Here is a 10,229-nt window from a genome sequence, read left to right as displayed (position 1 = left end):
GGCCACTTTTAACTCAGCACAGCACAGCCCCGCTGCCACCGGTTCACCGGCCGCTTCCTCAGTCCCAGCGAGGTCCGGCCCGGGGCCCCGGGAGCTCGAGTGGATCGGGACTCGAACCCCTCTTCCTCAGAGGCGCCTTGCGGAGCCGCGCTCGTCCGCGCCCCCAGCCGCTTTCCACAGCGGCGGGCCATAAGGCCTGGAAGACCCCAGAGCAGCGGCGCAGCCGACCCAGCGACCAAGCGGCGCCGAGCCCACCGCGGCGCGCGGTCCCCGAATGATGACGCGTTTCCTGCGCCCCCGGCGCTCGGGGCCGTGCGCGCGCGCTCGCCCTCGGCTCTAGTTCCGCGCCCGGAGCCGGCGGCGGCGGTAGCGGCGGCAGCGGCTGAGGAGCTGAGCGGCGTCCGGGCGCGCGGGGGGGTGGACGCGGGCTGCACCCTGGCAGACACTCTGCAATGAGACAGTAAATGCATCCCCCGGTAAGGCGCACGCCTCGCTCGGGTTTCCCTCTCCCTCCAGCTGCGCGCAAGCTGCATGAATTTCGCTCGTCTTTTCCCTCCTCTCCAGAAGGAAAATGTGGGTGGTTTTTCTGCCTCCCTTTTGCATTTCGTGCGCGGTGTCAATGTAGAAAACAACCCCTCGGGCGTCCTGGGCTCGTGTTCTAGGCGGGCTTTCTGCAGGAAAATAAAGACACACGGGCACGAGTGCACCTGTCCCTGCACACATGTGTGTCTCACGCCGCGCTCGCCCCGGGCGCCGCGCCTGGCACGGGCTCGCTCGCCGCCGGCGCCCGGAGCGCATTCCTGGTCGCGGGCAGCGGGGCTGGCCGGGGGCTCCCGCCGGGCTTCCGGCCGGGAACCGGGCTCTGCGGAGCGGCGCCGGGCGCAGAGCGTCCCCTCGACCCTGCCGGGCGGGCCCCGCGCCCAGAGTTGGCGAGGGCGGAGCGGCTTCATTCCAGCGCTGGCGCCGCCACTCCAGCGCCACTTTGCGCACGAGTCTCCCGCCGCGCACGGGGCCGCTGCTCCGTCGGGGCTCGGACCGCCGTCCCCACGCAGCCCTCTCCTCCCAGGCTGCCCCTGGCGACGCGAGTAGCGTCGGCTGCGCGCGGGCCTCGCCTTCCCTGGCCGCACGAGCTGTGGTTCCGCGCCCGCGGGGGGCTGAGGGGCCCGAGCCGGGGCCTGCGGGGGCCTCCGAGGTGCGCGGCCGAGGGCGCCATGTTCCCGGTGGGCGTGAGGCCCCGCGGGGCGGCGCGGGCAGAGTCAGCGAGGAGTCGGCCGGCGCGGGCGGGAGCGGTCGTCGCCGGGAAAGTTTGCGCGCCGATCTCGGCGCTGTAGCTGCGATTCCAGCCAGGGCGCGCGCGCGGCTGCCGCGCGTCGCGTGCCGCGCAGCCCTGCGTGGCCTCGAGTCTGGATCCAGGACCCAGCGCCGGTTGTCCCCGCTGGCCCTGTCCCGCTGGGACGTGGCGCCCACACTGCGAGGCCAGGGAACACGCCCCCTCCCCGCCGCCTCCCGGCCGAGCGCGGTGCGCGCAAAGCGTCCGGGCGACGGGCTTGCGCGGTTCATCGCAAGGCGGGAGGGGGCGCCCCGGGTCGCGCACCCAGGTAAGGGCCTGGCCGGGGCGACTGCATGCCGGGCTCTCTGCGCGATGCCAGCTGGAGAAGGCGCGGGGAGGGCGGCGTTGCCAGAAGTTGGGGCTTCAAGGGGCACCTGGGAAACTTGCGTTCCTGCTGCTGCGGGCGAAAGAGCCAGGGTGATTTGGGGAAAGGAAGTTGGGTCAGAATCGCTGACGCTGGTGGTGAACGCGAACCCTAGGTTATTTCCAAAGTGGAGAGGGAAGTGAGCTGGATCGTGGCTGTCAAGGACACAATTAAAGACAGCAGGGTGCGGGGGCCGTGCTGGAGAAGTGGACCCCCAAATACACGTAAACTGCAAGCACCCTGGTGCCCTGAGCGGCGATTTTGCGCCCACGCGTTCCCGGAGTGGCGTTGTCAGCGTGCACGTGCCACCCAGCCTTCTCCGAAGCAGGGAGGCGGCGACGTCCCGGGAGTGGGGCTGCGGGCATGTGCGTTTGTGGAATCTTTTACTTTCCCAAATAGACTTTCCCTCTGCGTGCTGAAGAGGCTGGGGAGGGTGCGTTTGTCGATCTACCCTCTGCTGAATGCCTTGGGCAACCCTTTCTCTTCGGCTTTTTTTCTCTTTCAATGAAACGTTTTGCCTTCATCATTGGAGAGGATGAAAAGATTTAAAAATCCTGAAGTGGGGATATTCGGCTATCTCTGTGTGCAGAGGGAGGCGGAAGTCTTCTCTGAGATGTTAGTCTCCGATCTGCTTCTTATCCATTTCATTAAGTGCCTCCTGGATGAGTGTCACCCGCTGAGTCTCTAAAGATTGTAGCCTCAGTTGAGCACTCATTTGGCACATTTCAGGAAAGTCTGAGTCCGAATGGTGGGCTGGCTGTGAGACAGGAGGAAGACCCTCTCTGGACTGGGGATTGAACCCAGAGCTTTTATATTGACCTGCATTCCCAGCACTTTAAATTTTTTTCTTTTTGGAATAGGGTCTCACCAAGACACTGAAGTTGCCCAGGCTGGGCTTGAAATTGCTGCCTTCCTGCCTCCTAGAGGGTTGGGGTCATACGCATGGGCCACCACACTCAGCTCTTTTATTATTATTTTGAGGCAAGATCTTGCTATGTAGTGCTCACTATGAACTCACTATGTAGTGCAGGCTGGCCTCCAAACTCTGTGTAACCCTCTTGGCTCAGTCTCCTGACTGCTGGGATTATAAGCAGGCAGTACTGTCCCCTAGTTTTTTTTATGTTATTTTATTTTTTATTGAGCATTAGGATAGTGGAAAACAACAACGCACTATTTCTCCAAAATTAGCACAGCTAATTTAGTTGAGAAAGCAGTCGCGGAAAGCTTCTATCCCTTTTGTGAAATCTCTAGTCTTAGACTAGGTCATACTGGGAAGCACACTCACATAGACTGTTGCCCCTCTCTTTGTATCCACTTCCATTTATCTACAAAATACTCAGAAATTACCAGTCTGTATTTTCGGTGTGGATGTTGCACTTTTCCTTCTAAGGGGAAAGTTGACTTTCAAAATCCTGACCCTTCAGAATACTGTTACTGGCATTCGTATTGCGGAGGACATAGGCTACAGGTGTGTTTTGAATTCATCTTCTCCAACTGCTTGTTCAGTTTTTTTGCAGAGACTGTTCCCGAAGTGTGTCTGTTATTTTCTACTCCAGGTTCTTTCTTCTCTATCCCTAAATTATGTGGATTTCTCCTCCCTGAACTTTGATGTCCTCCCCATATCAGTTCCCACAGACAGTTCAGGGTGATGCTGGGTGGGGAAGAATATAAAAAAATTTTTAATCAAAAGTTCAGAAAAAATCTGCATGCCTAAAAATACGTAATTATCATTGTACTTTGTAACTATGTATATGCCATATATATATATATATATATATATGTTTTGTGCATGTGTTAAAAATTATATAATTAACTTAAAAGAAAATTTATGTTGCAAACCCTCCAATCTTCGGTCCTAAGTTCATTATCTTAATATTTATTGTTATGCCTCTTCACAATGTGTTATAAACTGTGCTTTGTTGCCTCTTGTCTGATTCTTATTATCATAACTTCACAGCTTGATCAAAGATCCCACATTTTTTTTCATTAGTAAGATTTTGTAACTTCAGAAGGCTGGAGAAGGCCTATGCACTTGGGCAAGTTACTTGTCAATTTACCAAGTTGTGTGTGTACGTGTGTTCCATGGCCTGATTCTTGATCCAGTGTCTCCAGTTTGTGACTTGTGACATTATTACTCCAGAAATTTTGAGTCATAGCGTGTTCCTGGGGATTTTGAGTGGTGTTTGGCTAATACAGGAAGTACTAACCAAGAGTTAAATAATTCAAAAACAGTTTTGTTTGGTACCAAAAAAAAAAAAAAACCTTTGAAGACCAGAAGAAAAATATATATAGGCTAGAATTATAGCTCAACGGACCCAACTGGTGCCTTTTTAATTATAGTACTTTCCCCCCCAGAACTTTTTAATCCCGTTGCTTTTATATTTAATAAGGGACTAGTTAAAACATAAGCCAAACAGAACTATTACAAATAATGGGATAAATGGTGGGTATAACCAGATGTTTTCCCTCAAATTAAAAGAGTTAAAGAATTTGAACTCTGCCAAATCCCCCCTCCCCCACTAATAAGCTACAATTTTGACAGGTAAAGTCTTGGAGGAAGGGAGGGAAAAATAAAAAAAAGAAATGAATGCTTACGGTAGGCCTTACTCGTTGGCTGACCGTCCAGGCGACCCTGGCTGAGTGGCAGGTGCGACTTGCATGGCAGCTGGTGGACAACACTGAGTCCAAAATGCTTTAGTCCTGGGGGCCTTTATGAGTGGGTTACCCAGAGCTGTGAACTGGCACTAGGCTCATTTGACTCCCATTTCACAGTGGAGTTTACAGAGTCGGTGCCAAGACCATGGTTTTGTTTTTCTCTTAACCAACAATTTAATTTTGGCCAAACTGTTGCTGTTCTCAGAAATGTAGAACAAGAAATGAAACATTGGTTTTTCTTTTTCTAGCTGCAGTTTTAACAAATAAAGTTCTATATGCATACCATTCACCCAGCAGCGAATGTTTCCGAGGGCCCAGGGTGTCTCTGTGCTGAGACCTTGGCTACCCTCACCCCACGCACTGTCGCTGGAGCACGGTACTCCTGTGCTTTTTGTATCTGCTGGACTGGGGAGGCGAGATGATTCCATGATATGTGAAACAGAGAACAATAGAGGAAGTGCATGTGAGAAGGTCCTCAACCTAATAAAGAGATAGAAATTAAAAACAGAGGTGTCTTGGTTTTTGTACAAGGGGCACATCTTGCAAAGCTTGGTAATGTTCCCTGTTAGGTGTGTGTTTGTGTGGGGTGTGGATCCCTGACTCTGGGTGGACGTGTGCACTGTGCAAACCTTGGGGAAGACGTGGACTCCTGAAAGCTAACAACCTGCATGGCCGCACGACCAGCAGTTCACACTGGATCCCACAGCTGCAGTCCTGTTGAACAAAAATAAGAACATTGGCACAGAAGGGTGTGGGTGAGGATTTTCCCCCCCCAGGCCTGGAGTTTGAACCCAGTCCGTGTGTGTGCTGGTGGGCTGTCTGCCACTGCTCACAACCCCAGTCCTGTCTGTCTGTGCATATGTATTGTGCGATTAGCACATGATTTGTGTAGATTGTTTTGTGAGGGTTGCCCATGGTATGTTAAATAAAACTTATATGTGAAATAAAAGCTGACTGCAGTGTATCATATGTAGTTTGATCCTATTTCTGATTTAAAATGAAGAAAAGCCCCTGTGTACGACCTTGGGAAAAGATGCAGAAGGACACACACTGCTCAGTAGTGTTTACAATTGGCAGAGGGGAAAAGGAGGAGATCAGTAACCTCCATGCACACCTCCAGACAATTTTACAAATTATTCCATTAGTGAGTAGGAAAATTACCAGGCACCATTTGTAAAAAGGCTAAGAAATAATCACACTTACTTTCTGATGCCTTTTGTAGCCAGCTCTTATTTCTTTGGAAATTTTCAATTCTGAGATCTTCCAACATTTAGCAGAGGAAGGAGAGTTTCAGGCAAAGCTGTCTCCCCTGCCTGGAGGAGAGGAAGGGAAGGCAGAGCTAAGCCAGCTATTGGTCACCCCTGAGGGAAGGCAGGCAGTGATGGTGTGGAGAAGCTCCCCCAGATAGCAGTGGCCTCTCATACCTGTCCCCTCCCCCACCCCGAAGTCCAGAGTGTGCTGCCCCCAGGCTGTGAACCCTGGTCTCTTTCCACAGTGGCCCTGCCTTGGCTGATTGCTGCCCTGGTTCCACTTTCCAGTGTGTGATTTCTGACAGCTTGATGGAACTGATGAGTTCTTGCCATTCAAGGGTGAACTGGAGTTTTGAGAGCAGTGGAACCTCTAACCACGTTTTTCAAAGTACACTACTGACCATGTTGATAAGGGGTGGGGATCCAGAATTGTCAACCCCTGGGAAGCCCTGGCTGTTTGGCTAATTCGTTTAAGAATTGTGTGTTGAGATTAGATTGTTGGCCTTCAAATTTAAATGCACTAGAATGAAGCCCATGGACCTGGGCTGTTAAAACCCAGGTGGTCAGGCTACAGTTACAGATTGTGAAGTTTAGGTCCAGTCATTTGCATTTTACACAGATTCTAGGGTGAGATCCATCCTGCTGGTTGGGAACTGTGTTTGAGATCCAGTCTAGAGAGGAACCATCTGCCTCTGCAGATCATACGATTGAGTTCCTCCGTTTATCTCTTTGTGGATGAAAGTTAGCATCTTAAGGCAAATTTCTCATCAGTGTCACCAAGCTAAAAAAAAAAAAATGTTCTGCTCTACTGTCTGGTTTTTTAAAATTTAGTGATAATTTTATAGATGGGTGTGAGTTTGAGCCATAATAGAAGTTAGAGTATTGCTTGAAGGGCCAGGTGTGGTGGCACATTCCTGAAATTCCAGATTCAGCACTTGAAATCCCAGCATTCAGGAGACTGAGGCTAGAGGGTCCCAGTAAGATGGAGGTGAGGCTGGGCCCCAAAGTGAGTTCAAGGCCAGCTGCATGTGAAATCCTATCTTAAGAAGACCAAAAAAAGTATCGTTTTAAATATTCTAAAATGGATTCTCATGAGAAAGAGGAAAGGGCTGTTAGAGATTCTTTTTTTACCCATCATATAAATTCAGGCTTTGATGCTGTGGATTTTCTTTTTTGAAATAAAAGATGGGCTACATGTGAGGAGGTATGGAAAAGAAAATGATGGACAGATAATAACTGTGACTTACATTGTGTTAGAATCATGATTGGTGCCATTTTGGGAGGAAGTTAAGTGTAACAGCCATTCACCTTGACGTGTTTATTCTTTTTTTTTTTCTGTCTTTTTCCTTTTTATCGGTACCAGGGATCAAACTCATGACTGCCTGCTTGAAGGCAGGCGCTTATGCCGCTGAGCTAAAACCCCAGCCCCGACAAGTGTTTATTCTAGTGCCACTGGAGGATGGAGGGCTCTAACAGTGCTCCCAAGCCACACTCGGGACCTGGCTCTCCCCTGCAATCCTTGACAGACCTGGATGACCCCCAGCTCTTGAGGAAGGTTTCCTCAGAGCCTTCCCTCCTCACTCATCCCCATTGTAAGACTCTTCAGCAGACAAACCCTTCTTCTGTTTGTGGCCACTTGGTTTTAGACCCTTTTATTCTTTTCTGGTGATCTCACTTCTAAGTGGGAAACAGTCTGACTGGTAAGGATAATGGGATGAAGGACAGGAACCCAGGTGGGAGAGGAGTTTTTATTGAAGGAGGGAGAGTTGAGTACAAGGTCTCAGGCTTGCAGGGTGACCAGGGTGAGCAACCTGTGTTCCCTGACAGGGCTCCACGTTGGACTCATCTGTAGTTGGTTTGCAGTGGGGCCTGAGCATCGGCTTGGATAGACGTCCACGCATCTTGGTCCTCTGGGTCACCTTGTTTCCTTCCCCTAAGGCGTTAGCCTCTGGTTCACAGTCCCTCTTCCCACCAGCACCTCCCATGACATCTGTGTGGATGTCTACCCTCCAGCTTTTGATCAGCCCTCAGTTATCTTTTCCTCACTTAGGCTCCAGCCATGTCCCTCTGTGTGTGCCTAGAGGCAGCTGCTGTGTGGAGACTTCGTCAGCAGCTGTGCTGCCTAGAGAGATTTTCAACTCTCACCACTTGGCGAGCAGAGAGATGCTGCAGAGCATTTAGAGCACAGGACAGTAGTCCCCATAACCACAAGTGGTTCAAAGCATTGGAAACCTCACCCTCACGTGATTCAAGATTTTCCTAATCTCAGTACATCTTTTGTGATGACCTATTAGGGGCACATACAAATGAAACAAAGGTTTCACCAGTGGGATTTACCCAATGAGGTACAGTGTTTTTCGTACTACTTCCTTCTGTTAAAAAAAACACCCAGGATCCACTGAAGCCCTTTCACTGCCCACTCTTCTGCAACCCATCATGTGGCAGACATACTGTAGATGGTATTACCAAGAAACGCATCTCCAGCCAAACCTGGGTAAGTGTCCCAGCCTGACCTTTCTCTTTCACTGGGTTCCCTCTTGTCATCTTCCTACCCAACCTTCAGTCTGCTTGGTGTTGGGTCTAGCGTAGGGTCCCCATCTCTTTGCATCATTTATTGCCCTCCTCTTGCCTAGCTTGTGTTCCTGGTCTTTCTCCCTTTTTCCTTTCCTGGGAATACCCCACTCTTGGTGAAGCCCACCCTCGTCACCTTGCTGTCCCCTGGCTGGAGAAAAACACACAGATCTACGTTATACTGCTTTTTATCCATGACCCTCAAGGGCTCTTCTTTCCCTGCCTGTCTGCTGTGCTTTAGCTGCGTGTCTTCCTCGGGTGATGGCTCGTATCACTGAGGGAAGATGCAGTGGGAAACTAGTGTCATTATCTTCCTGCATGGAACCTGCTAACCCCCCAGCATCTGCAGCCTTCCGAGCACTGGCTCCCGTCCCCTCTTGGCTTTGGCCACATGGGCGTCCCCTTTCCGTTCTGCATCATCGGCGTCCACTGCGCCCTTTAATCCCTTGCAGATACATGCTGCGGCATCTTCATTGTGGGGAAAACCCAGCACAGCAGCAGTGAGGCTCGCCTGACCCTGTGTCCTCTGCTGCTGCTCTCCCATTTCCCTGCTCTTTCTTGAAACAGATGTTGAAAGGATTGCCACATTGCTCCCCATTTTGCCTTCGATGAACCCACTCTGATCTGGCATTTGCTCCTCCCCATCACTGGAATGACGCTGCTGAAGACACCAGTGGCATCCCTGCCATGAAGTCCAGGGCCAGCTCTTAGTGACCTTCTATAGCATCTTGTAGCCTGTCACTAGCGGACTGCCCACTTTCCCCTGGTTCTCCTTCCACGCTGGCTGCCCCTGCTCTCTCCCTAGGCCTCGTCTTCCTGGCTTCTGGCATCTGGAGGCATGCTGTGTCACATGCACCTTCACTGCCACGCTGGCAGCGCCTGGCTGCACCTCACCCTCTTCCTCTCTCACTGTTGTCTCCTTTATCATTCTGCGCTACTCCATATGCGACTCCTTTGCTGTCCTTCTCATAGGGACAATCACTCCAGAAGGGACAACACTCCTGCCCTGGAGCCCTGAGTGCCTAGAACAGTGTGAGCACATAGGGAGTCTTCAACAGAAAATGCAGAAATCCTTCAGAAATGAGTGATCGATGAATGAATGTTGACCTTGGATAAGGAGTAATAAGCCATTTCCAGGTTGGTGCTGAGCAGAGTGGAACACTAAGGAAGAAAAGCAACGCCTTATGGTACAACAGTTTTAGGTCACACGCTGAGCATTAAGAGCTCAAGTATTGACTTTTCCAAGCACATCCTCATTACATACTTGTTGAGTGATGGGCGGCACCTGCAGCGGACAGTGCTGAGACCAGTGGTCGCCTGTCTCATTTTTATCTGTGGAGAGGGGCACTTAAGCAGTCTACTTACTTGGTAACTTTTGTCACTGGGCTGAAGACGATGAATTGCCTTGTCTCAAGTGTTTGTCATTGACCTTAATGTTCTGGTGAATCACTCATCCCCAGGGACCACTTGAGCACTTTGAGTGCTCAGAGACTTGTCCTTCTCCTGGGCTTTTGGGCTCTCACAGGCATGAATTCCTGCAGATGGGCAGGGCAGCTCACTGGCCTCTCCTACAAATCTCTCAACATCCAGGCTAAAGAGCCCCAAAACTTGGCATACTTAAATGACACTTCTCTTTCTGTTTGCGCTGCCCTAAGACAGCCCACTTAATGGTTTGAAGCCTGTGTCTTGGCCCTGTTTAATGCATGGCAAATAATTCTGGGGTTGAGAGATTATGTGGAAGGCACTTTAAGAGGCTTAATTTTCTCTGTGACCCTTCCTTTGGGGTTAAAGGAGCTCGCCCTATAGGTAAGGTGTCAGCTGAGGCAACCCTAGGAGCAGCCACCCGAAGAAGACAAACTAGAGGTCTTAGTGGGACATCTTTGCATGGTTCGGGGAGGTTTATTTTTATTACCTTAAAAAAGGGGAGGCTGAGTAATGGTTCTAGGTCACCCTGTCCCTTTGACACCTGGTTAAATAATGAAGGTCCAGAAGCATGTGACACTTGGTGAAGCTGACCCTGACTTTCCTTTCCTGGTCATGACCAGCACTTTCTCCTCAT

General features: G+C 50.9%; 1 protein-coding gene across 5 annotated transcripts in view; it reads left to right on the top strand.

Moving 5' to 3' along the window:
- Positions 1-338: 338 nt before the first annotated feature.
- Positions 339-10,229, top strand: part of Tln2 (talin 2) — a 377,519-nt gene continuing 367,628 nt past the window's right edge. For 4 of the 5 annotated variants that reach the window (XM_063243368.1, XM_063243367.1, XM_023562272.2 and 1 more), the window contains exon 1: positions 339-476. The gene's annotated coding sequence lies outside the window, so the exon portion shown is untranslated. The remainder of the gene's footprint in view (positions 477-10,229) is intronic. The other variant, XM_063243366.1, reaches the window with a different exon arrangement.

The sequence above is a fragment of the Cavia porcellus genome, unplaced genomic scaffold (assembly GCF_034190915.1).
Source record: "Cavia porcellus strain 051 isolate PalLab524CR breed Dunkin Hartley unplaced genomic scaffold, mCavPor4.1 scaffold_38, whole genome shotgun sequence".
In the NCBI taxonomy this organism is placed as follows: domain Eukaryota; kingdom Metazoa; phylum Chordata; class Mammalia; order Rodentia; family Caviidae; genus Cavia; species Cavia porcellus.
Note: the sequence above shows the minus strand (reverse complement) of the source record. Positions and strands in the feature narration are given on the sequence as shown.